The sequence below is a fragment of the Oncorhynchus kisutch genome, linkage group LG30 (genome assembly GCF_002021735.2).
Source record: "Oncorhynchus kisutch isolate 150728-3 linkage group LG30, Okis_V2, whole genome shotgun sequence".
Classification (NCBI taxonomy): Eukaryota; Metazoa; Chordata; class Actinopteri; order Salmoniformes; family Salmonidae; genus Oncorhynchus; species Oncorhynchus kisutch.
Window position 1 is genome coordinate 26,202,573 of NC_034203.2, and position 7,500 is coordinate 26,210,072.

The 7,500-nt window shown below is 42.9% G+C and overlaps 1 protein-coding gene across 4 annotated transcripts in view; it reads right to left on the reverse strand.

The window, feature by feature from the left end:
• The window catches only part of LOC109875142 (adenylate cyclase type 1-like), a 49,501-nt gene that overhangs the window by 17,861 nt on the left and 24,140 nt on the right, over positions 1-7,500 (reverse strand). The window lies entirely within an intron of this gene.

A 7,500-nucleotide genomic window follows, 5' to 3' on the forward strand; every position in this document is an offset into this window, starting at 1 on the left:
GTAGAGAGAGAGAGAGAGAGAGAGAGAGAGAGAGAGCGAGAGAGAGAGAGAGAGAGAGAGTAGAGAAAGAGGGCTATATAAAGCAGGCAGACAGGCATAGGGGCATTCAGTTACTGTTCGATTGAAGGTTGTAATGGGCAAAACGAGTGACTTAAGCAACTTTGAGCGTGGTATGATTGTCAGTGCCAGGTGTGCCGGTTCCAGTATCTCAGAGTCGGCCAGCCTCCTAGGCTTTTCACACACGACAGTGTCTAGCTTTTACCGAGAATGGTGCGACAAACAAAAAACATCCAGCCAGCGGACGTCCTTTGGAGAAAACAGCTCTTTGATGAGAGGTTGAAGGAGAATTGCAAGAATTGTGTAAGCTAACAGGTAGGCCACAAACAGGCAAATAACGGAAAGGTACAGTGGTGTGCAGAACAACATCTCTGAACGCACAACTCGTCGATCCTTGTCGCAGATGGGCTATTGCAGCAGACGACAACACCGGGTTCCACTCCTATCAGCTAAAAACAAGAAGTGGCTCCAGTGTGCATGCGATCACCAACACTGGACAACTGAGGAGTGGAAAAACATTGCCTGGTCCGACAAATCCCGGTTCCTGTTGTGTCATGCAGATGGCAGAGTCAGGATGTGGCGTAAGCAGCATGAGTCCATGGCCCCATCCTGCCTGGTGTCAACGGTACAGGCTGCTGGCAGTGGTGTAATGGTTGCTCAATTGAAACCAATTCAGCAACGTTTCCATGCCCCAAAGAATTCAGGCAGTTCTGGAGGCAAAGGGGGGTCCGATCCGGTACTATGTGGGTGTACCTAATAAACTGGCCACTGTGTATACACATAAGCTTTCTAATATTCAGAGCAGTATGCCAGACCTACGATGTTAGATTGCCTGGTGCCCTCTATCTCATATTCAACCCCTCCCTATCTAATATCTATTCCCCTAAGCCAGTGGATCTCAATCCTGGTCCTGGGGATCCAAATGGGTGCACGTTTTGTTTTTTCCCAAGCACTACACAGCTAATTCAAATGATCAACTCATCATCAGGCTTTGAGGATTTGAATCAGGTGTGTAGTGCACCCATTTGGGTCCCCAGGACCAGGATTAAGAACCACTGCAAGCCATTCAGGGAACATGCTGTATGTTAACATACTGTATGAAAATCTGTGCATCTGAATTGGGTCTTGTGTATCCATATACAATATGCACTAATGTGCAAATACACTATGACCTATCCGGTCCCACTTAAAAAAAATTATAAAGGCTTTATATAGCATACATAAAGGCTTCATAAGCACCACATATATGCTTCACAAATCATCTATAAGCATATGTCATACTAAATGGTCTCTAAATATACATATGTCATAATCTATAAATGGTCTATAAACATACGTGTCACATTTTGCAATTCATTCTACAGTTAGAATTGTTAAGTCCTTATGCCTTTCATTCAGTAAAATAAATTAAAATGTCATTTGTTAAGAACCTTGAAATGCATGTGTTGTATCAACGTGCTATATAAATACAATTTGATTTCAGGTCGCGCTTTATACACCCTTTGTAGAGTATCCCATATGCTTATAGATGATTTGTGAAGCATTTATGTAGTGCTTATGAATCCTTTATGTATGCTATATAAAACATTTATAAGTTGTACTTAATTTATAGGGGTACTGCACATTCGGTAGGCTACTGTGCGTGATGTACACACTAATGTGAACATACAGTATATTGCATCATGTTCTGCACAGCACACAATTCTTATATATTTCGTACTTTTTTTTAGGTCGTTTCTTAAAACTGCATTGTTGGTTAAGGGCTTGTAAGTAAGCATTTCACTGTAAGGTGTAATGCCTGTTGTATTCGGCGCATGTGACAAATAACATTTGATTTGATTTGATATAAAATGTAATTAAATGAAAACAGATAAAAACAGTCCCCACTCCAACAAGTATCATCAATGTAGTATAATGTAGGCTACTGTGTGTGAAGTACACACTAACGTGAACATACAGTTTATTGCAAGATGTACTGTACAGTACAATTCCAACTTAAATAAGGAAATGCTTCTAAGCGCAGAACCACAAGAGTCCCCACTCCATCATATCATATGATCAATGTTGTAGACGTTTGTTGGTGAGTCACACCGCCTGGCTGCCTGGTATGATGTGAAGCTGTGCTCTGTTCTGGGATGAAAGGTGCGGTGGAAGTCTAACCCATCATTAAGGATCTGTGAACCACAGACATCACTGTGAGCTAGCTGAACTAGGGGTGGGGGCTGGGCTGCTATGGGGCAATACAATATCCCAGCTCCCATTGTTTTTCCATGGAAGGGATGTGATCGTGGGCTGAGCAGAGCATGTGAACAAAAAAAACTCAGAAAAAGAACTTGGAGATGGAAGCTCTATTTCTAACATTCAAGTCTATTTGTGTTGAATGAGGGAGAGCGAGAGAGCGAGAGAGCGAGAGAGTGAGAGAGTGAGAGAGTGAGAGAGTGAGAGAGCGAGAGAGCGAGAGAGCGAGAGAGTGAGAGAGCGAGAGAGCGAGAGAGCGAGACAGACAGACAGACAGACAGACAGACAGACAGACAGACAGACAGACAGACAGACAGACAGACAGACAGACAGACAGACAGACAGACAGACAGACAGACAGACAGAGAGAGAAAGCCCCTTGAATTTAATTTAATTGAGAGAGCTTGTTAGCTGCGTAAAATATGGTTTTACTTTCCATAATTGTACCTACAGGTTACACACGCTTTGTTATCGCTGAGTGGCACTGAGGCATATTTCTTTCAAGTCAGATAATGTCTTAAAAGATAAACATAAAAAAGGAAATTCTCTGTTTTAATATGAGCTAAACAGCAATAATGAATGATGAAAATAATGTGGAATCATAATTCATCATAAATCAAATCACATTATATTTGTCACATGCGCCGAACACAACTGGTGTAGACTTGACCGTGAAATGCTTGCTACAAGCCCTTTCCCAATAGTGCACTTAAAAACTAAGTCAATTAGCAAATAAAAATAGAAAATAGTAGCATAATAGACAACAATAACGAGGCTATATACCAGGGGTACCCAGTCAATGTGCAGGGGTACGAGGTAGTTGAGGTAATATGTACATGTGTAGGTAGAGGTAAAAGTGACTAGGCAATCAGGATAGATAATAAACAGAGTAGCAGCAGCGTATGTGAAGAGTGTATAAATGTGAATATGTGTGGCGTCAATATGTATGTGTATGTGTGTTTTGTGTGTATGAGCATAGGTAGTGTGTGTGTGTGTGTGTGTGTGGGTGGGGGGGGGGGGGGGGGGGGGGTAAGTGAGTCCAGTGAGACAGTGCAAAAAAGGGTCAATGCAAATAGTCCGGGTAGACATTATCAGTCCCGAGATCCTAGCAAAAATCAGCTTTTCATTTATCTGACTTATATTTCGACTCACAATGAAGTGTTTTACCATGATCTTTTCAGGACAACCAGTAGAACACAAAATCATTTGACAAAACCAGTTGCATTCATGAGTTTTATTGACAAATGTAACTTAAAAAAAGGTAAGTCGTAGCAAAAACCTGATCAAAAGGAATTTATATGAATAATTAGAGAAATGTTTTGCTCACTGGGAAATGAATATCCAACTAGTCAGCGTTAACTGTTTGGAGTTTAACAACAGCTATGTGAGCTTATTACAGAATTATAGACACTATGTCCTGGGATTACCAATAATCTTCTATTTAGAAGAAGCCCTTACCTTCTAACAACTGTTGTGAGCATCTTAGAGAAAAACATGTTTTTCTCCTTCGGGATCCGCCCGTGCCTGACAAACATCGCTCTAGTTCGGCCCCCGTTAATCAAACATACTAATGGTTGGTATCTATGGATGCAGAAGAACTAGACAAATTGTGTGTTTGAGCTACAACAGAAGTCTGTAGCTCAAACACACCATGTTTAAAAGGGGTTAGAAGTACAAAATGCACCAGCCATACGGTGGGACTCATTGGGTTAACTGTTAAGGAGCCTTTTGGTCCAAGACATGGTGCTCTGGTACCGCTTGCCGTGCGGTAACAGAGTGAACAGTCCTTGGCTTTGGGTGGCTGGGGTCTTCGGCAGTTTTTCGGCACTTCCTCTGACAACGTGTGTTCCTCATATCCAGGTGGGAGAGGCCAGTGTGGAGTGCAATAGAGATAGCGTAATCTGTGGATCTGTTGGGGCAGTATGCGAGTTGCAATAGGCGATAGTCATTTAGACAGGTTACTTTGTCGTTCTTGGGCACAGGGACTACAGTCTTCTCTTGACCACATAACCTGTCAAGGAAAAACTATGTCTTATCTATCTAATCATAACCAATGAGATGGGAGACACGTAGCCTCACTTCTGAGAAGACAGTAGTATTGATTAAAGAATCGAACAACAGAAAGAACAAATACAAAAACGTACACCATCAACCCTCCAAAGCCCAAAACGAATCTCAGCTTACTACCCAGACCCAACTAGGTAGAATGAACAGTGTAACCTAAATCAAATAGACACAAAAATAGTTTGGAACACTGAAACCTCTGAAACTTCAGAGGAGAGCAAGTGTATTGGGCTCTATTTGAGGCCTCTAGCTATTTCACTAGGTCTTTACAGCTGTGTGACTGCAGAAACAACAGATGTTATACATTTTCATTAGAACTTCTGAGACTCCACTTCACTTCCTCTGTTCCATCGGGCCCCTACACACACATTTCAAATAGACAGCTTAGGCAATTACACTGTGCCAAAGGAGCAAGCCACAGAGTTAAGCCACCTGCGTTAAGGACGTGCGTGCCAACTGTTCACTAACAGGTAAGTCTCCGTCTACATCCCAATTGGCACCCTATTCCCTACAAAGTGCATTACATAGGGATTAGGGTGCCATTTGGGACTTAGCCTTAAAAAGAAAAGAAAAGAAGAGAGAATTAATTCCAGGCTACCCAGACTCCTTGCTCCGGCTAAACACTATGCCACACCCACGGACATTAGTTTCTTCTCCGCAATGAGTCTGGATTTGAGTACCTCCCCATCTCTTCAGCGAATGCGAACACATTCGGGGCTGTCTGATTGGTCCAGAAACCGATGGGTTGGGTAAGAGCCAGAACACATTTGTCGTTGGAAAGAGAGAGACCAGAGAGACCAGACAGTGTTAAAGAGAACATCCTCCTACTGTACAACAGAAGAGCTACACTAAATAAACAAATAAGTGGATTTGTCTATTTCAGCCACACCGGTTGGTGACAGGTGTATAAAATCAAGCACAAAGCCATGCAATCATAGGCAAACACTGGCAGTAGAATGTCCTTACTGAAGTGCTCAGCGACTTTCAACGTGGCACCGTTATAGCATGCAACCTTTCCAACAGGTCATTTCATCAAATTTCTGCCCTGCTAGTGCTGCCCCAGTCAACTGTAAGTGCTGTTATAGTGCAGTAGAAACGTCTAGGTGCAACAACGGCTCAGCCGCGATGTGGTAGGCCACATAAGCTCACAGAAAGGCACTGCCGAGTGCTGAAGCGAGTAACGCATAAAAACGTCTCCTTGGTTGCAACACTCACCAGTGAGTTCCTAACTGCCTCTGGAAACAACGTCAGCCCAATAACTTTTTGTCCGGAGCTTCATGAAATGGATTTCCATGGCCGAGCAGCCACACACAAGCCTAAGATCACCATGCGCAATGACAAGCGTCGCCTGGAGTGGTGTAAAGCTCACCGTCATAGGACTCTGGAGCAATGGAAACATGTTCTCTGGGGTGATGAATCACACTTCACCATCTGGCAGTCCAACGGCTGAATCTGGGTTGGGCAGATGCCAGGAAAATACTACCTTCCCCAATGCATTGTGCCAACTGTAAAGTTTGGTGGAGGAGGAAAAATGGTCTGGGGCTGTTTTTCATGATTTGGCTAGGTCCCTTAGTTCCAGTGAAGGGACATTTTAACGCGACAGCATACAATGACATTCTAGACGATTCTGTGCTTCCAACTTTGTGGCAACAGTTTGGGGTAGGACCTTTCCTGTTTCATCATGACAATGGGCCCGTGCACAAAGCGAGGTCCATACAGAAATGGTTTGTCAAGATCGGTGTGAAAGATCTTGACTGGCCTGCACAGAGCCCTGACCTCAACCCTATCGAACACCTTTGAGATGAATTGGAACGCCGACTGCGAGCATGTCCTAATCGCCCAACATCAGTGCCCGATCTCACTAATGCTCTTGTGCCTGGAAGCACATCCCCGCATTCCCCCATGACTTTGGAATGAGATGTTGGATGAGCAGGTGTCCACATACCTTTGGTCATGTAGTGTAGCTACTGCACTAATAGGCTAAGCCACCTACCAGGAAATATCCATAAACCTACATGACCTCAGTAGTTGGGAAGACAGATATAGGGAAGACAGATCTAGCTAGATGCAAAATGAGCATCCCATCCAAAAGAGAGGTGCAAACAATCTGCTAGTAAAGATTCCTAAACCTACACCACTATATGTACCCACATGGGAACATACCTTAACTACATATTTTTAATATAAACAATCACAAACAATTATGTGAGCAACCAGGGGTGAAACCAGATTGAAACTAGGGTGAAACCAGGGTATAACGTCCATGGTCGGGGGATATCTTAGGTCCAAGACAGTGAGGGTATAACAGGTGGTGGGATATATAGAGCCTGGCTATAGATAGGCTTTAGTGGGTAAATAGAGGCTGGAGCTGTGGACAGAAAAGCCCTGGTGCTTAGAAAGGCTCCTCCTCTCCTCTCAGTCCTCTCTCTGTGCTGTGCTGCTTCTCTTCTCCTGTCCCTGTGTTAGTTCATCTGATCTACCTAGTGAGCTAGGGCTTAGGAGGCTGATTCAAACCCAAGCCATGCAGGATTACTCTGGCCCTATCACGTGACCATACCCCCCATGAGCAATCTATACAGCCATAATGTACAGAGTAGAGGTCGACCGATTATGATTTTTCAACGCCGATTCCGATACCGCTTTATTGGAGGACCAAAAAAAGCCGGTTTAAAAAAAATTGTATTTGTAATAATGACAGTTACAACAATACTGAATTAACACTTATTTTAACTTAATATAATACATCAATAAAATCAATTTAGCCTCAAATAAATAATTAAACATGTTCAATTTGGTTTAAATAATGCAAAAACAAAGTGTTGGAGAAGAAAGTAAAAGTTCAATATGTGCCATGTAAGAAAGCTAACGTTTAAGTTCCTTGCTCAGAACATGAGAACATATAAAAGCTGGTGGTTCCTTTTAACATGAGTCTTCAATATTCCCAGGTAAGACGTTTTAGGTTGTAGTTATTATAGGAATTATAGGACTATTTCTCTCTATACCATTTGTATTTCATTAACCTTCGACTACTGGATGTTTTTATATGCACTTTAGTATTGCCAGTGTAACAGTATAGCTTCCATCCCTCTCCTCGCCCCTACCTGGGCTTGAACCAGAAACACAATGACAACAGCCACCCTC